Consider the following 22,168-nt stretch of genomic DNA (forward strand, 5'->3'; position numbering starts at 1 on the left):
CTTCATCTCACACCCCACTCCCTCTACCCTCTCCGTCACAACCCTGGCCATCTTTCTGCTTCTTGATCATTCAGATAACTTCCACTTCGAAAGGTCTATTACTTGCTGTTTTCTTGAGCACTGTACTCAATAAATATCTGTTGAATGAACAAGTAGGTAACCAACCAGTCAATGATTGGACAAATACCACTGACCATCCTGACAATGCACTAGAGTAGGCTCTCTTCTAGTCATCAGAGACCCTAGAACAGTGAAACAAACCATTAAAGATATTGTCTTCAATGAGCTCACATTCTAGTTGGAAGAGAATCAATATGTAAATAAGGCAGGTTTTTAGATGAGAGCACCAACTTGGGTTCAGTATGCTAGTGCTAGGTTGGCTGAAATCTGTTCTCAAAAGTGGCCGATGCTCCATGAAGTTGAAACCTCAGAACTTCCCTGATATATATTCAAAGGCTTAGCAAGATTGGAATGCTAGATTTGGCTGATGATGGGAGACTAGTTTCGCAATCCCCTGGCTATGTCCTAGGGATGCCCCCTTTCACCAAGGCCATGAGAAATACATTTACAGGGGGATCCCTGGCATATGTGAATATATACCTGGCTCTGGTGCGGGCCAGGAATTAATGAGGGAACTGCTGCCATATGGCTGGGTTCCTTGAATTCACCCAGAAGATGGGACATTGATGTGGCAGAGGACAAATGGGAGCACTTAACATCCAGAGACAAGGTGGGTATTGTCAGCACAACCAACAGAAGCAAAGCTGCAGAGGAATTTGGTCACAGAAATATTCAGCATGGCTGGTTCATCACAGTTGCTATGGTTTGAACATTTCCTCCAAAGCTCATGTTTTGGAAACTTAACCCTCAGTGCAATAGTGTTGAGTGGTGGGACCTTTAAAAGGCAGAGCCCTTGTGAATGGAATAATGATGTTATTGGGGGAGTGCATTAGTTATCACGGGAGTGGGGTCCTGATAAAAGATGACTTTGGTCCCCTTCCCTTCTCGCTCTTGTACATTCTCTCTTGCTCTTCTCCTTTCTGCCATGGGATGACACAGCAGTAACGCCCTCACCAAATGAAGGCCCCTCAACCCAGGACTTCCCAGCCTCCAAAATTGTAAGAAATAAATTTCTGTTCTTTATAAATTACCTAGTCTCAGATACTCTATTACAGCAGCACAAAATGGACTAAAACAGAAAACTGGTACCAAGAAGTGGGGCTGTGGCAATAACAAATATCTAAAAATGCGGAAGTAGCTTTGGAACTGGGAAATGAGTAGAGGCCAAAAGAACTTTGAGAAAATGGCTGTAAAGAACCTAGACTGCAATAAAGGAAGCATCAAGGGAAATTCTGGTGAGGGCTCAGAAAAAAAAAACAGCTGTAGGGAGGGCCTTAACTTTCTTAGGAATTACTTAAGTGGTCACAATCAGAATGCTGATAGAAACATGGACAATAACGGCTATTCTGATGAGGTATCAGATGGAAATGAACAAGATACTGGCAACTGGAGTAAAAGCCGTCCTTATGAAGTTACAAAGAACTTGACGGATCAGTAGCCATGTCCCAGGGCTATATAGAAAGCAGAACTTAAGGGCAACGAACTCAAGTATCTGGTGGCAGAAATTTCTAAGCAAAATAATGAAGGATCTTCATGACTACTCTTAACTGCACATAGTAAGATGTGAGTAGACAGAATTTAAAGGTGGAATTTGTAATTAAAAAGGAAGCAGAATGGAAAGATTTGGAAAATTTGCAGCCTGGATATGTTAAGTGTGAAAATACATGTTTAGCAGAACAAACCAAGGGTTTGTGGGCAACTGACCATTTTCTAAAAACCTAAGTTGAGACAGAAAGTAGCAGGGTGCTATTCATCAAGACAACGGGAGAAAGACCATAAGGCTGCTTCAGAGATCTTGGAGGCCACCCCTCCCACCACAGGTTCAGAGCAGGGCCTTGAGGGCAAGGTTTCCAGAAGGCGTCCATGGAACCTCAGCTTTTGCTGCCCAGGCAACTTAGGACTCTACTCCCTGCATTCCTTCACAATGTGAGCCCCAGCCACGGCTCAAGTGAGTTCAAGTGCAGCTCCTGCCACACCTCCAGAGGGCACAAACAGTAAGTCATAGTGTATCCACACAATACTAACTGGAAACTTGCAGGCTGCATGAGCCGCGGTGCCACAGCAGCCTCTACCTAGATTTCAAAGGATATAGTAGACAGCCTGGGGCCCATGGACAAACTTGCTGCAGCAGTGGAGCCCACAAAGAGAGCCCCCAGTAGGCCAACGCCTAGTGGAGCCCTGGGCGCAAGGCCATCTCAGAGACTCCAAAATGTAGAGTTACCAATGCAACTCCACAACTCTGTAGAAGCTCAGGCATGAGACACCAACCTGTGAAGTGTGGGCTGGCCCCAGCAAAATCATAAGGGCAAGGATACTCAAGGCCTAGGGAGCCTAACCCCCACTCCAGTGTGCCCAGAATGGGAGAAATTGAGTCAAAGAAGATTATTCTCCAGCTTTAAAACTTAATGTTGTTTTCTCTGTTGAGTTTTGGACTTTTGGGACCAGTTGCCCCCTTTCTTGTCTATTTCTCCTTTTTGGAATGGGAATATCAATCCTATGCCTGTTCTACCATTGAATTTTGGAAGTAGATGACTTGTTTTGATTTCACAGGCTCAAAGCTGGAGAAGGTTTGCTCCAGGACAAATTGTCCCTCATACCTGATTTAGATGAGACTCTGGACTGATGCTGCACAAGTTAAGAACTTTGAGACCACTGGAATGTAATTAATGTATACTACATGTTAAAAGGACATGAATTTTGGTGGCCAGGGGTGGACTGCTATGGTTTAAATGTATCTCCCAAAGTTTGTGTTAAAAACTTAATCCCCAACGCAACAGTATGGAGAAGTGGGACCTTAAGAGGTGATTAGGTCATGATGGCCCTGTCTTCATAAATAGATCAATACCATTACTGGGGGAGTGAATTAATTATCTCAGCAGTGGGTTTCTGAATAAAAGGATGAATTTGGCCACCTTCCTCTCTCTCTAAAGCGTGATCTCTTGCCCTTCCACCTTCTGCCATGGGATGATGCAGCAGGAAGGTCCTTGCCAGATGCAGGCACCTTGACCTTGGGCTTCTCTGTCTCCAGAACTGTAAGAAATAAATTCATTTTATTTATAAATTTCCTAGTCTGTAGTATTCCGGTATAGCAATACAAAACAAAGATAACAGTGTCCCTGGAACTGAACAGTGCAGCCTATTGACATATTTTTTTCATTTGTCTAAACAGAAAAGTTGTGGCTTAAATGAACAAAAATCTGACTTGATGACCACAAGAGAAAGTAAGAATACTTCATTGAATTCCCAGACATGGGCCAATTCACAGGCCCAGAACTCCTTAAATAAGGAAAGAGAAAGCAAGGTCCCCTTGAAGAAGAATCCTACTATGCTGCCAAAAATTTATAGCATAGATCTTCCGCCTGCCTTTCCCAAAGAGGTCTGCAGCCATTTACCTGGGTGACTGAATATTATGGGGGCAGGCAGAATTACTAGATTTGGGGGACTACTGGACATCAGCTCTACCCGACATTCTTTATTATTATTATTATTTTGAGACAGGGTCTAGCTCTGTTGCCCAGGCTGGAATGCAGCACTAATTATTAAGAGACCCAAACTCCAATGAGGTGTACCAATCAAAAGGGGCTCATGGAGATCAGGTGATCAATGAAGTTTAGCTCAAGGTTTGACTCAAAAATGAGCCACAATGGGGTCTCCAACACACCCTCTGGTGACTGCAGTCTGGGAATACACTTCTGGAACAGACATACTCAGCAGCAGACAGAACTCCGCACTGAAGGATCCCCATGTAGGAAGGGACTGAAGAAGTGAGACTTGGAGAAATCTGAGGGAAGAGCTTCCCAAGTAAAGAGAACAGGATAAATCAGTTAATTACTATGACCAAAAGCACCGAAACAGAAACCTGCCAAGCAATTCTTAGGTTGCATTTCAAACTTCAAAACCTACTAACTTCTACTATTAGGCTTTTACCTGTGGTAGCCACTCCCTGCTCTCTCCCCAAGCACTGAGAGCCTCGGCTGTAGAAGAGGTTCTCTTAGGTGTGTGTATTCCCTTCTCACATCTGCTGCCTTCCTGGGCGGTGCCTAACATTTCTGAGGGCTGATTCCGCCTCCCATTAGCCTTGTGGGCCCTACTTGCTTGCACACTTGACCATGGTAAGTCATTGGTCTCCAACTCAGTTTTGTGACTTTTTATTGCTAAAATGTAATCTTAACAGCCAAAACTTCTCAGTTATTTTCTAGCTCCAGATTTTTGTCCAAGTCTTGTTCTTACCCAGATACCTGTTGATAGGTATTTACATAATTACAGAATTTACATAAAAATCATGAACACTTGAAATTCTAATGACTCTAAAATATGACAGCAATGTTTGAGGTCACCAAAACTTATGTTATTTTCTTTTTTTTTTTTTTTGAGACGGAGTCTCGCTCTGTCGCCCAGGCTGGAGTGCAGTGGCGCACTCTCGGCTCACTGCAAGCTCCGCCTCCCGGGTTCACGCCATTCTCCTGCCTCTCAGCCTCTCCGAGTAGCTGGGACTACAGGCGCCCGCCACCACGCCCGGCTAATTTTTTTGTATTTTTAGTAGAGACGGGGTTTCACCATGGTCTCGATCTCCTGACCTCGTGATCCGCCCGCCTCGGCCTCCCAAAGTGCTGGGATTACAAGCGTAAGCCACCGCGCCCGGCCATGTTATTTTCTTTATCATCTGTAACCAGATCCTATCCGAGCTATTTCAGGTTCTGAATAACTTCAGATAAAATATTCTACTCGATCATAGCCTCTCTTCCTTACTTACTCCACCTACTCCAACCACTAGTTCTGTATTGTCTTCCCCCCACAGTCTTTAAAAGGAGCTTCTATGAGAATGAAGCTAGCCTAAAAGAAAGCTGAGCCAAACAACAGTGAGAGACCTAAGTCATAATGATAGACTTTGAACACCTAGATCCAGGCAAGCAAAAGCTTCATGTTTAAAAATCACTAGATACTTCTTTTCAATAAACCAATACATTCTCTGAATTCTTCATTTTCCCCGTGGAAGAAAGGAGCATTAGCCAGCTTAAGGGGAGTTTTTAGTCATTCAGTCCCTATACAAATGATACACGGCTGACTCCTTCCTCTTAGCATATAATTCTGAGAACAGGCCCTTTAATAATGACCTGTGTGCAGTGCTGAGATCAATAACCAGCTGTTCTCCATCTCTTTTGGACAGGAAATGGGTTGTTACAAACAAGTGAGAACAAGAAGACATTCTGGGATGTGGACAGTTTATCATGAGGTTTCATTTCACGTCTCTGGGCTTAAACTAAAGTTTTCTCATTTGTATAATAAGAAGGCTAAATTATACTGTCTGTAAAATGCTTTCCCTTTCCAACACTAAATTTCTAAGATAAGCTATGACCTAGGTTTTAAAATTTTGTCTTGTTTATATTAAGCTTCAAATTCTAATATTTAATCTAATAGAATGTTAGCACATCCTGTTTCCTTTTGTTGCTCATTATAACTGCAAAGATATTATGACAGCAAAATGTTTTTACTATAATTACTATTCTATATTGACATATTAACTCAAATATTAAAGGTCTATCTACATAGTTAACAAACCACTCAAACCATAATATACTGTAAAATGTAAAATTACATGCAAATGTACAAGAATAAGCAAAATTGTTATGTGGTTGTTAGCCTTGTGGTCATTCTGTTGTTTATCAGGACTGTTATGAAAGGCAAATCTGAGGAGACAAATTATATGAACGTCAAATCACATACCTGTAAGACACTTCTATGGAAACTCTGTGATAAAGGAATCAATTTCTATTCGACTGAATAAACATGAATTCTATGGCTTGACTAATAACAATTACAATAAGCATACTAATAAAGATGTTAAGAACTTGTATTTTTACAGCATTTTTAACTACATAAAGTCCTTTCATGCCTTTCCTAAGAGAACCTACAACATGTTTATACTGGGCGTCACTGCAGCATTCGTAATTCGAGACCAGTTAAAATTCCAAAGTGGAGTAAGCTGGGAGCTACACAATTTCCCGAATCAAATTGGACACCACCATCTTCATATGCTGTTCCATGCTGATTTCATGCAGTACTTGCGTTTTATTTGAGCAACCACCAAAAACAACAGCTTCACAAAGATAAGACCTTAACGGTAGAACTGTAGTGATCTAATATTAAAACTGAACTATGTCAAGCTAACATTGTCAAGCTATATGTGTGTATGTATATATATATATATATATAACATATATCAAGCTACATCAGGTTCTGTCCAACATATGCCACTGTGTTTCCCATGACATTTTAATATACCCTGAGTTACCCTTGTATATTTGCTGTGGTGCCTCAGGGCATTTGGAACACAGTTTGGGAACCAGGGGAAAGCCACACTCTTGCCTACGGGGAAATAATATTTTACAAAATAAAATGGTAATGAACAAATCAGTGTTAATCGTTGGTTCAGAAAGAAAGTAAAAGCTGGTTTAACCGGGAGGACAAATGTTCCCATGCCTGCTAAAATGAATTAGTTATGTAAACATGCATTAGACAGCTACTTAGCCAAAAAAGTTTAGAGGCAATTCAGTAATCACATGGAAAATGTGACCCCTGTTAGTCCTGAGAGTCTGTTATTCTATGAGGTGGCACCAACATATCTTGAAGGCCAACAATAAACAAGAAGCCATAATGAGACAAATGTTAAATTGGATAAATATTTAACAGCATAAAAAGGAGCTCCTCCGTTTCTAATATAAACTTCAATATTGGAAAAATATCTTCTTCTCATCATTCTTTATATTATTCCTTTGTTTCTTTTTACATTGTTTATAATGTTTTATTTTGACATAATTTCGATCTTACAGAAAACTGCAAGAATAGTACAAGAAACACCTTGTACACCTTTTACCCAGAGCTATAGACTGTATCTCTGTCTCCCCCTAAAATTCCTATGCTGAAATCTTAACCCCCACTGTGATGCAATCAGGAGGTGGGAGCTTCAGGGGAGTGATTTGGTCAGGAGAATAGAGCCCTCATGAATGGGATTAGGGACTGGACACTTCCACCCTTCCACCCTATGAGAGCACAGCAAGAAGACAGCTGCCTATTATCAGGAAGAGGGTCCTCAGCAGACCCCGAATCTGCCATCACCTTGATCTTGAACTTCACAGCTTCCAGAGTTGTAATTTCTGATGTTTATTACGCCACCAGCCTATGGGACTTTGTGACAGCAGCTAAACGAGGACACTAAGGTTTACCAGTAATTCGATTTGTCTTATTTGCCTTAGCATTCTATCAGTAAATTGTACCTATCAATCTTTCTGTCCACACATGGACATGCGCAGGCACACACACACACACTCACACACACAGTTTTATAAATATGTTTTAATATTTTAAGAGCAAGTTGGTGTGCCCCTTTATTCCTAGACACTTCAGTGTGCATTTCCCAAGTAAAAGAACATTCGCTTACAAGTTAAATACAGTTACCATGATCAGAAAATTTAACATTTCTACAACAATATTAGCTAAATAAAAACCGACATTCACAGTTCACCTGTTGTCCCAAAAATGTCCTATAAAGGATTATGACCCCCCACCCATCTAAGTTCAAATCCCAGATCACATATGCTATTTAGGCATCACATTTCTTTAGCATCTTTCAGTGTAGAACAGTTCCTCAGCCTGTCTTGTGTTTCTTGAACTTGATACTTTTGAAGAATATAGGCCAATTTTGACTTGTCTGATATTTTCTAAAGATCAGATTGAGGTTCTGAATTTTTTTCAGCAAAACAATGAAGTGATGAAGCTAGAAAGGCATAATCCGAAGAAGAGTGAGCCTGCCTGGCTGCCTCCCTGACTTCCTCCATGTGAACATGGAATCAAAGACTTACCTTACACAACAGGGCATGATCCACTATTACTGTCATTTAATTTGATGCTCAAACTGGCCCAGATTTGGTGAGCAGAAACCCCTTCAGGATAGCTCCTATATGCTTTTGACAGGTCCTAATGATTCCTTCAACACTTCCTTACCTTTTTGTCACATACTTTGCCAGCCCTTGAATCAGCCATTTCTAATTCAAAGAAATCCCAGTTCCCTTTAGTAGAAAATGGCATTTAAAATCCAAGAGTTGAAGCTGTATCACACTGCTGCCAATGCTTCTAACGCTTCTAACACATTAGATAGATAGATAGATAATTATATATATATATTATATATATAATGATTGCAGATTCGGCTGCTCAGGATATAGTATTGCAGTTATTAGCTTTCGACAATGCCAATCCCAATTGCCAGGCTGCTCTGCAACCTATCAGAGGGAAACCACATTTAGTCGATTATATCAAGGCCTGTGATGGTATCAGAGGTAATCTGCATAAAGCTACTTTGTTGGCGCAGGCAATGGCAGGACTGAGAGTGGATAACGGAAATACTCCGTTTCCTGGAGCTTGTTTTAACTGTGGGAAGCATGGTCATACTAAAAAAGCATGTAGAAAAAATCAGCGCGTCAGGCCGCCAGATAGGGGTAAAAAGAAAACTGCTGAGCCTGAAATATGTCCAAAATGTAAAAAAGGAAAACAATGGGCTAATCAGTGTCACTCTAAGTTTGATAAAGATGGGAACCCGATTTTGGGAAATGCCATGAGCGGCCCGTCCCAGGCCCCATTCTAAACCAGGGCATTTCCAGCTCAGGCCATTCCCTCACCCCATACAATGTCTGTCCCTTGCCACAGCCGGTAGTGCTGCAGTAGATTTACGCTGCACAAAAGCTGTGAGCCTCCTGCCTGGGGAACCCCCGCAGAAGGTCCCAACAGGAGCCTGTGGACCCTTGCCAGCGGGGACAATAGGATTACTTTTAGGAAAGTCTAGTTTAAGTTTAAAACGGGTACAAATACATACAGGAGTCATTGATTCAGATTACAATGCGGAAATTCAAGTTGTTGTATCTACTTCTGTTCCCTGGAAAGCAGAGCCAGGAGAGCGCATAGCACAGCTCCTGATTGTGCCGTATGTGGGAATGGGGAAAAGTGAAATTAAACGAACAGGAGGATTTGGAAGCACAAACAAACAAGGCAAAGCAGCTTATTGGGTAAATCAAATTACTGATAAACGTCCTACTTGTGAAATAACTATTCAGGGAAAGAAATTTAAAGGTTTGGTAGATACAGGAGCAATATTTCAATCATTTCTCTACAGCACTGGCTGTCCGCTTGGCCAATTCAACCCGCTCAATTTAACATAGTTGGAGTTGGTAAAGCCCCTGAAGTACACCAAAGTAGCTCTATTTTGCATTGTGAAGGGCCCGATGGACAACCTGGGACTATTCAACCAATTATAACTTCTGCACCTATAAATTTATGGGGGAGAGATTTATGACAACAATGGGGAGCACAAGTTCTAATTCCAGAACAATTAGCCCACATAATCAACATACAATGCATGAAATGAGGTATGTCCCTAGTATGAGACTAGAAAAAAATTTGCAAGGTTTGAAAAAACCGCTTCAAGTAGAAAAACAAAGTTCCCGCCAAAGATTAGGAAATAATTTTTGATGACGGCCATTGTTAAATCTCCAGAACCTATACCTTTAAAATGGCGAACAGATAAGCCAATTTGGATACAACAACGGCCGCTGAGTAAAGAGAAACTGGAGGCTTTAGAGGAATTAGTTGCTGAACAATTAGAAAATGGGCACACAGCTCCAACAGCTTCCCCTTGGAATTCTCCAGTTTTCATAATTAAGAAAAAAATCAGGTAAATGGAGAATGTTAAGTGACTTAAGAGCCATCAATTCAGTTATCCAACCTATGGGACCATCACAGCCAGGATTGCCTCCTCCTGCTATAATTCCAAAAATTGGCCTTGAATAATTAGTCATAGATTTAAAAGACAATGTTTCTTTACTATCCCTTTAGCTGAGCAAGACTGTAAACGGCTTGCATTTACAATTCCTGCAGTAAACAACCTGCAGCCTGCTAAGCATTTTCATTGTTATACAGATGGATCTAGTAATGGTAAAGCTTCTTATTCTGGCTGGAAAAGTAAAGTTTTCCAGACGCCCTATACTTCAGCTCAAAAAGTGGAGCTTGTAGCTGTAATCGAGGTATTGACTGCTTTTGATATGCCTATTAATGTGATTTCTGATTCTTCATGCATGGTTCATTCCACATAGTTAATTGAAAATGCTCAGTTACGATTTCATACAGATGATCAACTGATGACTTTATTTACCCAACTGCAAACAGCAGTTAGAAGTACAATGCACCCTTTTTACATCACTCACATTAGGGCTCATGTACCTCTTCCAGAACCTTTGACTGAAGGGAATCAAATGGCCGATCACCTAGTTGCTAATGCAATATCTAATGCTAGACACTTTCACAATTTAACCCGTGTTAATGCCTCTGGTCTCAAACGCAGATACAGCATCACCTGGAAAGAAGCTAAAAATATTATCCAGTGATGCCCAACTTGCCAAATGGTGCATTCCTCAGCTTTTACAGGAGGAGTTAATCCTCGAGGACTGGAATCTAACTCTCTTTAGCAAATGGATGTCACACGTGTTCCCTCGTTTGGGAGACTAGCTTATGTACATGTATGTGTGGACACCTTTTCTCACTTTGGGCTACATGCCAAATAGGAGAGTCTTCTGCCTGTGTTAAATGTCACCTTTTGCAGTGTTTTGCGGTGATGGACATTCCAGCTTCTATTAAAACAGATAACGCCCCAGGCTATACTAGTAAAGCTCTAGCTACATTTTGCTCTATGTGGAATATTAAACACATTACTGGTATCCCATACAATTCTCAAGGACAAGCCATAGTGGAAAGAATGAATCTTTCCCTAAAACAGCAGTTGCAAAAGGGGGAAATAGAGAACCCCACAGATACAACTGAATCTAGCATTATTAACTTTAAATTTTTTGAGCCTGCCCAAAGGCCAGATGTTATCAGCAGCTGAACAGCATCTACAGAAACCAGATGCAAAGACAGAAGCAAAACAACAAATTTGGTGGAGAGATAGAATAACAAACAGTTGGGAAATAAGTAAAATAACTTGGGGTAGAGGTTATGCTTGTGTTTCTCCAGGGCTGAATCAACAGCAGATTTGGATGCCATCAAGACACCTAAAACCTTATCATGAGCCAGATGCCAAGGAAGAGATTCTGGGAGGATCCCGAGGACCCCCTGGTTGCAGCCATGTCGAGACTGACGCTGAGGAGGATCCCAACTGTCACAAGCAACACTCATCAAACACAGCCACCCACCTAGGGACAGATGAAGAAGCTGTCACAGATGGTGGAAGAAAACCTGAGGGAAGCCGTACAACCAGTCACAACGAGTAATTTAATGGTAGCTATGATAGCGGTGATCACCATTGCCATGAGTATTCCTTCAACAAGGGCTGACACAGAGAACAATTATACTTATTGGGCATATTTATCAATCTTGGCTGGCAATAATGCCTAGATGTAATCACTCTATAACACAGTTACACATGCTTTCTGATCTCAGTATTTACCATAATAAATCTGCTACTATAATTGAGGCATATCACCCTCAAAAACCTTTTTGTAAACAGGATTGGACCCAGTTAGAAAAAATGAACATACTTGCTTAGTAAGATTGCATTGCAGAACAGGCAGAGGGGCTGCACAACGATTCCTATGGAATCATTAATGATTGGTCCCCTAAGGGGATGTTTAGCTTGAATTGCACCTCTCAGTCTGAGTGTCACAGCCACACTATGTTCAGCTGATCTGAACAAAACAGTCAGATGGTAGAAATGGCAAAAATTACAGCAAAAGCTCCTATTATCTGGAACCATGGTGGTATAGTGGCACCTCAACCTCAAATAATATGGCTCGTTGTAGGAGGTAAACATAAGGATTTGTGGAAACTATTAATAGCTCTTAATAAGATCAAAATTTGGGAACGAATAAAAAAGCATCTAGAAGGACACTCTACAAACTTGTTTTTGGATACAGCAAAATTAAAAGAACAAATATTTAAAGCATCTCAGGCACACCTGAGCTTAATGCAAGGAACTGGAGTGCTTAAAGGAGCTGCAGACAAATTAGCAGCTAGTAACCCATTAATATGGATAAAAACACTTGGAAGCTTTGTAATTTCAATGATGATTGTGCTTTTAATCTGTGTTGTTTGTCTTTTACAGTCTGCAGATGTGGATCCTGACTCCTGCGAGAAGTAGCTCACCATCACAAAGCTGCCTTTGCTTTTATCGATTTGCAAATCAAATAAGGGGGACATGTTGGGAATAAGCCCCCCAAAATCTGACCATAAACTGGCCCCAAAACTGGCCATAAACAAAATCTCTGCAACACTGTGACATGTTCATGACGGCCATAAAGCCCACACTGGAAGGTTGTGGGTTTACCGGAATGAGGGCAAGGAACACCTGGCCTGCCCAGGGCGGAAAACCACTTAAAGGCATTCTTAAGCCACAAACAATAGCACGAGCGATCTGTACCTTAAGGACATGCTCCTGCTGCAGATAACCAGCCCAACCTATTCCTTTAATTCGGTCCAGCCCTTCATTTCCCATAAGGGAGACTTTTAGTTAATTTAATATCTATAGAAACAATGCTAATGACTGGCTTGCTGTTAATAAATATGTGGGTAAATCTCTGTTCAGGGATCTCAGCTCTGAAGGCTGTGAGACCCCTGATTTCCCACTTCACACCTCTATATTTCTGTGTGTCTTTAATTCCTCTAGCGCCGCTGGGTTAGGGTCTCCCCGACCAAGCTGGTCTCAGCATATATATATAAAATATATATATATACACACACACACACACACACACACACACATAGGTATGTGTAAGCTGATAATTGTCATTCTGCATGTATTTGTCTACTTACATATATATATATATACACACACACACACACACACACACACACACACACATTAGGAGAGATGAAAAACCATGACTCATTCTGATACCTCCAGTTCCAACCAAACACTACAGTATACATTCCACTATTCCCTATTTCCATATTTGTAATTTACCTCACCCAACATGTGAAATCTGGCTGTCAATATCCTTAACATACTTATATATTTTCTCAAGTCTAGAATATACAGAGGTAGTTTTAGAACTGTGAAGTCATACCACTTCAAATAGTAAATGTATTAACTAGATGTTAATATTTTTTAGTTTTTCAGGTAAAATTTACACACACTGAAATATACAAATCTTAATGGTACTAGTGCATAAATCCTTGTAACATACATCCTACCAAGAAAGAACATTTCATCTCTTCATAAAGTCCCTCCCATAGTCTTTTCTAATCAATCCCTGTCCTCAAGGCAGCCACTCTTTTTGACTTTTCCCACCATAGATTAATTTTGCCAGCTTTTGGAATTATTTGTAAATGGAATCATACAATATGTACTCTTTTGAACCTACTACATTGGCTCAACAGGATGCTGGGGCAATTCAGCCATGGTGCTATGTGTTTCAGGAGCATGTTCCTTTTCATTACTGGTAGCTTCCATTGTATTAATGTACTACAACTTGTTTATCTGTTGTACTATTGCTGGACATCTGGGATGTTTGTTTCCAGTTTTGAGCTATTATGAATAAAGCCTGCTATGACATTCTTATGGAAGTCTTTTTGTGAACACAGGTTTTCAATTGTCTTTAGCAAATTCAGAGTAAAATTCCTGGATTGCAAGAAAAATGTATGTTTAACTTTACAGGAAGGTGCCCCCCTTTTTTTAATGCTTTATATTCTTAAGAATTGAGTTATCAAAATGATTTAGGCATTTTAAAGAAAAAGTTGTTAAAAATAAAGGTGATCTATATCACACAAATGGCACAGGCTAAAAATCTAACCGTTCTGTAATGAGCAACTATAATGACCCATGAAGGAAATCTGTGAGCTACACAGGTGTGGGTGGAAAAGCTTGGGGGTAACATAGAGGAGGCCACTGATTCTTTGCAAATGCTTACTTTAAAAAATTTTTAAATCCTAAACAGTATATAAAGAGCCAGTAGATATTCACTCTGAGTCTATACTAGCACTATAGGGAAAAGAGAAAAAGCAGCCACCTTCACTTGTTCTACAGTGTAACTGAGCACAGAAGAAATGCTACACAGAGTTGTTTCGAAGGATTATAGCAGAGTAAATAAGGCATTGTATTAGTTCCTTCTCATGCTGCTATGAAGACATACCCGAGACTGGGTAATTTATAAAGAAAAGAGGTTTAGTTGACTTATAGTTCCACATGACTAGGGAGGCCTCAGGGAACTTACAATCATAGTGGAAGGTACCACGTCACAGAGCGGCAGGAGAGAGAATGAGTGCTGAGCAAAGGGGGAAGCCCCTTATAAAACCATCAAATCTTGTGAGAACTCACTCACTATCATGAGAACAAGGGGGAAACCGCCCCCATGATTCAATTATCTCCATCTGGTCAAGTCCTTGACACATGGGGATTATTACAATTCAAGGTGAGATTTGGGTGGGGACACAAAGCCAAACCATATCAGGTATGATTTAGGAGTAGCATAGTTCCGAAGTTTAGAGAATGCATCTTAAAGAATGCTAGCACAGATGACGGAAACTGCAGGAGGAGGTACTAAAAGAGAGGGTAGCAGAGGAACAAGCAGGGCATAAGGACAGAACGATCATGGCTGATTATCATTGTCCCTGGACAATGAATTCATGTCAAAGTGGAAAGCACACGGGCAGGGATTCTGCAAATCAATGAGGCACTAATTTGAAAACACATCATTAGCTCAATTCAATAAAACAGAAATAATAAAAACTAATATTCCAAAATAACATTATAATTTTCAAAGGGCTTTTTATAAATTAATGAATCTCATTTAGGACGAAAAGGTTCACAAGATGAAAAGGGCTTTTCACACTAACAATTAAGTTTAGCGAAAAGGGATCCATGAGATAAAATAGTATTAAACCACTGACTGATTCAGCAAACATTTTTTAAGTTTAAGATTGTTAGTAGAAAAGGATTAAGCATTAAAGGGCAGCTGAATAATGAGAAAATTAAGGGAAAGAAAAGACGTAGTTTAAGTACTTTACCCAACAGATGTATTTCTGAATGTCAGCACAGGCATACCTCATTTTGATTGTGCTTTGCTTTACTGCTCTTTGCAGATATTGCATGTTTTACAAATGGAAGGTGCATGGCAACCCTGCATCAAACAAGTCCATCAGCGCCACTTTTCCAACAGCCTGTGTTCATTTCGTGTCTCTATGTCACATTTTGTAATTCTCACTGTATTTCAAAACTTTTTCATTATTATTGTACCTGTTAAGGTGATCTACAGTCAGTGATATTTAATCATCTGTAACTATTCTCCCATCTCCCCTCCTCTCCTTGAACCTCCGTAATCCTGAGACAAAACAATGTTGAAATTAGACAAACCAATTAATAACTCTACAATGATCTCCAAGTGTTCAAGTGAAAGAAAGAGTCGCATGTCTCTCACTTTAAATCAAAAACTAGAAATAAGTAAACCTAGTGAGGTTGTGAATGCAAAGAAAAAGTTCTTGAAGGAAATTAAAAGTGCTAATCTAAAGAATACATGAATAATAAGAAGAAACAGCCTTACTGCTAATATGGAGAAAGATTTGGTTGTCTGGATAGAATATCAAACCAACTACAATATTCCCTTACAGCAAAGTGTAATCCAGAGCCCTAGCTCCCTTCAATTAGAAGGCTGAGAGACGTGAGGAAGCTGCAGAAGAAAAGTTTGAAGCTAGCAGAGGTTACTTTATGAGGTTTAAAGAAAGAAGCCATCTTCATAACAGAGAAGTGCAATGTGAAGCAGCAAGTACTGATGGAGAAGCTGCGGCAAGTTATCCAAAATATCTAGCTAAGATAATGGATGAAAGTGGATAATAGACAGTAGATTTTCAAGTAAACAAAAACATTCTTACAACATTGAGGTGTCATCTAGGACCCTTATAGCTGGAGAGGAGAAATCAATGTCTGGCTTCAAAGTTTCAAAGAACAGGTGACTCCCTTATTAGTGACAAATGCAGCTAATGACTTCAAGTTGAAACTAAGGCTCAGTGACCATTGCAAAAATTCTAGGGCCCATAAGAATTATGCTAAATTGACTCTGCCTGTGTTCTAGAAATGCAAGAACAAAGGCGCAAGGACATCACATCTGTTTTTGGCATAGTTTACTGAACATTTTAAGCCCATTGTTGAAACCTACTGCTCCAAAAAAATATTCCTTTCAAAATATTAGTGCTTGGCCAGGTGTGGTGGCTCATGCCTGCAATCCCACTTTCTATGCCTAGTGAAGATGCTATGAACATTTGTTGATATGATGACAAAGGATTTAGAATATTCTATAAACTTAGTTGATAAGGCAGAGACAAGGTTTGAAAGGAGGAACCCCAATGTTCTACCGTGGGCAAAATGCTTTCAAACAGCATTGCATGCTGCAGAGAAATCTTCTATGAAAGGAAGAGTCTGCTGATATGGCAAACTTTATTTTTGCCTTATTTTTAAAAATTGCCACAGCCACCCCAACCTTCAGCAACCACAATGCTGATACATCAGGAGCCATCGACATCTAGGCAAGAATCTCCCCCAGCAAAAAGATTACAACTCGCCAATAGCTCAGATAATCTTTAGCATTTTTTAGCAATAAAGCCATACATAATTTTATTTATTTTATTTTTTGAGACAGAGTCTCACTCTGTTGCCTAAGCTGGAGTGCAGTGGCATGGTCTCGGCTCACTGCAACCTCTGCCTCCCAGGTTCAAGCGATTCTCCTGCCTCAGCCTCCTGAGTAGCTGGGATTGCAGGTGCCTGCCACCATGCTAGGCTAATTTTTTTTTCTATTTTTTTTTTTTTTTTTTTTGTAGAGATGGGGTTTCACCAAGTTGGCCAGGCTGGTCTTGAAGTCCTGACCTCGTGATCCGCCTGCCTCGGCTTCCCAAAGAGCTGGGATTACAGGCGTCACCCACCACACCCAGGCATTATTTTTAATTAGTGAATGCACATTGCATTTTTAGACACAATGCTATTACACAATTTACAGGCTACAGTATAGTATAAACATAACTGGCCAGGCGCGGTGGCTCATGCTTGTAATCCCAGCACTTTGGGAGGCCGACGCAGGAGAATCACGAGGTCAGGAGATCGAGACCACGGTGAAACCCCGTCTCTACTAAAAATACAAAAAAAATTAGCCAGGCGTGGTAGCAGGCGCCTGTAGTCTCAGCTACTCGGAGAGGCTGAGGCAGGAGAATGGCGTGAACCCAGGAGGCAGAGCTTACAGTGAGCCGAGATTGCGCCACTGCACTCCAGCCTGGGTGACAGAGCGAGACTCCGTCTCAAAAAAAAAAAACAAAAAAAACATAACTTTATATGCACTGAGAAACCAAAAACTTCTTGTGACTCACTTTATTTTGATATTTGCTTTATTGGAACAGTCTGAAACTGAACCCACAATATCTTCTAGGTATGACTATATGTAAGGTTTTTAACAAATATTTATTTAGCAGTGTGTCAAGCATTATCAGATGAGGCTACTATTCTCATGGAGTTTAAATCCTATTGGGGGAGGGGAACAGATAAACAAGAAATTATCAACTCGTGAAAACACTTACGACCAAAAAAGTATCTGATGCCTTTGTTGCCATCTTTAACAAACCACAATCTAGGTGTGATTGGATTATATGCATAGCTACTCCATTACTGGATCGTTATTACATTCTTTTTTACACAATGAAGAAATGCTCCGCAAACAACCTTTAAACAGCCCTTGAATTTATGGACTAGGACCACCCATCTTTATGGGCCTAAAACAGCTCCTCTGTTGTACCAGTTTGCAAAATCTACAGTCTAGCATAGACTTGTGGCTGCCAAGAATGGTGTGGCAAAACAGGTGGTAATTTAAAGTCTTGCGAAAGAGGAATGTGTTTAGTTCCCGCTTTTAACATTTTTATCATAATCATTTGATATCATTTTTTAGATAAAATGACTCCTTGCCTACTAGCATAGTGAGTAATAAGATATGCATCTTCTATGTATCATCTGCATCACTTTATTATTATGGAATCGGGAACAGCCTTTAAAAGACAAATGGTTCATGTCTGTAATCTATTGTTAAGATTATGGGTTTTGCCTTAAGTACAAACAGATCACTGTCTTTAGCAAGCACTTCCTAGTATTTAAGGGGTCAATAGGAACTATTTCCACATAGCAGGATATTGTATTCAATTAGGTAGAGAAGTGTTTTACACTAATATGCTCAGGAAGCCAACACGCTTAGGAGTGACGCTCCACACGAGTTTCCGAGGTTGCTATGGCTGTAGTTCATAAGGAGCAGCAAAGTTCCTGAAAAGAAATTCAGCTTAAAACAACCAATCCATAATTTACGCAAAGAATTTTTCTCTCCAGTTTTCACGAAACATAAATTTGAATGCCTGAAGATATTTCAACTTGTGTAATAAGGTGAATACAGACTTTTCTTGCAGTCTTCCTGTGGGGGTCTTCTTCATGAAGAATGAGTGATTTCTCTATCTGGGTGAGAAATTATTATCAAGAATGAGTGATTTTCCATCTGGGTGAGAAATTCTTATTGGGCTCTTTGATTTTCAAAATTCAAAACGTCAGAATTTCACTTTATATTACTGGAACACTGTGTCTGTCAACTGGTTCCTCTGGCTTCTAAATCCCGTGTTGATAATCACCAAGATAGGATACCTGCCTGCACTCCAGGTATTTGTTTATAAGTATGATTTTGGACCATTCAAAGCCCACCACTTAGCCAAAGCCTGACTTCAAGAAAATTCTATTTAGGGTGCTGTAAAGAGACAGGCTTTCTATCGACTCCTCCACGTGCTTTCCCTTCTACCCTTGGGTCACATCACTTTAGCCCTGCGGTTTTCAGCAGGAGTGAGTGAGGGCATTGGTGTTTAGTCCATGTTTGCTGCTACAAAGGAATACCTGAGGCTAGGTAATTTATAAATACAAAAGGTTTATTTGGCTCACGGATCTGCTGGTGAGGGCTTCAGGCTGGTTCCACTCCTGGAGGAAGCAAAGGGGAACCAGTGTGGGCAGATATCACGTGACCACAGAGGAAGCAAGGGAGGGAGTGGAGTTTCAACCGGAGACTTGTTAGGGCCAAACAAACCATACACAAACCACAGCAATAGGTAAGGAGAACTGACTCCAGGTAATTCTAACTTATGTCTAAACTAATCCAGCCTTCCGTACAGTCAACTGCACTTTTTGAACACTGAACCACATTATAATATTATGCTTTTGAAACTTATTGAAAATTGCTATAAATCGGATATATAAACTTAGTTGCATTTTCATAAAATCCAGTATTAAAAACTTTGTCCTGAAAAAGACTGACTGGTGTCTTTCCCTTAGAGGATAAGTAAATCAACCTTGGTTTATACTTCACCTGATTAAAAATTAAAAGCCAGATTTTCTACTCATTCATAGAAAAGTATTACCTCTTACGAATTGTTTTCTTTCTATTCTTCCTCTGTTGTACTTGGTTATGCTTGTTTTTCTGGTAATCAATTAGAAAACCTCTTTTTAAATGATATAGAAAGCAAAGCAGGCCGGGCGCGGTGGCTCACGCTTGTAATCCCAGCACTTTGGGAGGCCGAGGCGGGCGGATCACGAGGTCAGGAGATCGAGACCACGGTGAAACCCCGTCTCTACTAAAAATACAAAAAAATTAGCCGGGCGTGGTGGCGGGCGCCTGTAGTCCCAGCTACTCGGAGAGGCTGAGGCAGGAGAATGGCGTGAACCCGGGAGGCGGAGCTTGCAGTGAGCCGAGATCGCGCCACTGCACTCCAGCCTGGGCGACAGAGCGAGACTCCGTCTCAAAAAAAAAAAAAAAAAAAAAAAAAAAAAAAAAAAAGAAAGCAAAGCAATGGAAAGTGAGTAAATGGTAACTAGTTGTGCGGGAACAGGTAAAGCTGCAATAGGGAGGACTTGGGAGGCTGACAGGGCCTCTCTAAAGACTCTGTTTAGGCCATCCTCCCCTCTCTGTCCCATAGCATCAAACTTTCTCTCTCTACTGGATCATTTCCACAAATACATAAACATGTTGTCATGTATCCCATATTTTAAGAGAAAAAAACTAAAACAAAACCGGGGCTTTTCGTTGCCTCTTTATAGCTTTCCTATACGTTTACCACCTGTTTCTCTCCTCTCTTTTTCAGGTAAAACTCCATAAAACAATTGTTCTATTGCTGCCTACAATTTCTCTTCTCTCACAAACTCCAATTGCTCCAAGAAAACAGCTTATACTGAGGTCACCAATGACCTCACACTGCCAAACCCAAAGGTCAGCTCCCAGTCTTCCTTTCCCTTAGAACTCCAGCACTGTTTGACATAGTTGATTGCTCTATTTTAAATAATTTTTTATTTAAAAGAAACATATGCCCCTGATTCTCTTCCCACCTCTTGTTTTCAGTCTTCCTTTCTACTTCTTCCTCCCTTAGAAGTCTCAGCCTTCTAAATGTTAGGTTCCAGGGTTGAGCCACACTCACCTGTCAAGTGATCTCATCTGGGTTCATGACTTTAGCTGCTATCTGTATGTGGACGGTTCTTAAATCATCATATTACTAATGATCTCAAATTTATATCTCTAACCCAGAACATTTTACCTAAACTCCAGTCTCATATATACAACTTACTACTTAACATCTCCCATTTGGAAATCTATTACACATCTCCAACTTAGCACATTCAAAACTGATTGTCTGTTAGGAACCACCCCCTGAACACACACCCTGACCTGTCTGTCCTGCAGACCCTCCCACGGAGGGTCTCCCAGCCTTCCACCGGCTCAGGAAAAACCCTGATGCCTCCTTTCTTCCCTCCGTTTTAATATCACGCATCTAGACTAATCAATAATTCTTGTTAGCCCTCCCTTCAAAATAAATACAGAATTCTATCAAACCCAAGCATTTTACCCTACCTTCATTACCACCGGCTCGGTCCAATCTCTTATTAGACTTACTATACTAGCCTTCTACTTGCCAATCAGCGTTGGCAATGAAAAATTCTTCTTTTAAAGCGCTGCTGAATTCATTTATTTAGGATTTTTGAACTTCTGTTTGCGCTAATAAAACTGGTTAACAGTCTCTTAATTTAATGCTTTTTTATCTTTTGTTTAATGCTCTAATTTTTATGACAAAAATAATATTCCCTTTTGAGATGAGTTATTTTCCTAGCTTTTGAAGTGCACACTTCATATAATGTAGAAATTTTCTCCTCTTTAATGTTTGGTGGAATTACTCGGCAAAAGCTTTTCGGCCTCAGGTCATTTTAGGTGGTCTTTTCCTAATTTGTTCATTTTTTTCACTACAGCAGTATATTCAGGTTTCTTAACTCTTCTTCAATTTTGATAATTTGTAATTTCCTCAAAATTGGCCATTTCATATACATTTGCAATTATATTAGTAAATAGTATTTGCTATTCTCTATTTAATTATTCATAATCTCCCTAGTGTCCATATTTATATTCCCTTTCTCATTCTTAATGCCTGTATTTTCTTTTTTCTTAGATTGCCAAAGACAATCTATTTTATGGAATTGATCTATTTGAAGAACTATCTTTTGCATTATTAATCAAGTCTATATTTTAAATTTTGCTCCATTAATTTCTTCTCATATTTCATTAATTCATCCCCTGTGCTTTTTAAATTTGTTTTGGGTTTTCTAATAAATAATTGTAAGGACATAAATTTAAATCTTATTCTGGCTCTATCTCTCAGGTTTGGTAGACTTTATCCCCATTTTACATTTCGGTTTAAGAAGCCATTTTTCACAAGGATATCCAGGAATTGAACTTAGCTCTGCACCAAGCGGACCTAATAGACATTTACAGAACTCTCCACCCCAAATCAACAGAATATACATTCTTTTCAGCACCACACCCCACCTCTTCCAAAATTGACCACATAGTTAGAAGTAAAGCTCTCCTCAGCAAATGTGAAAGAACAGAAATTATAACAAACTGTCTCAGACCACAGTGCAATCAAACTAGAACTCAGGATGAAGAAACTCACTCAAAACCGCTCAACTACA

At 40.1% G+C, this 22,168-nt stretch overlaps 1 protein-coding gene across 8 annotated transcripts in view; it reads right to left on the bottom strand.

Annotated features, from left to right (window-relative positions):
* Positions 1-22,168, bottom strand: part of PDE10A (phosphodiesterase 10A) — a 659,574-nt gene that overhangs the window by 119,064 nt on the left and 518,342 nt on the right. Inside the window, exon 3 of one of the 8 annotated variants that reach the window (XM_058435667.1) lies at positions 3,033-3,150. The exons of the other annotated variants lie outside the window; for them this stretch is intronic. The gene's annotated coding sequence lies outside the window, so the exon portion shown is untranslated. The remainder of the gene's footprint in view (positions 1-3,032; positions 3,151-22,168) is intronic. 8 annotated transcript variants of the gene reach the window in all.

Source organism: Hylobates moloch, unplaced genomic scaffold, assembly GCF_009828535.3.
Source record: "Hylobates moloch isolate HMO894 unplaced genomic scaffold, HMol_V3 SCAFFOLD_2, whole genome shotgun sequence".
Lineage (NCBI taxonomy): Eukaryota > Metazoa > Chordata > Mammalia > Primates > Hylobatidae > Hylobates > Hylobates moloch.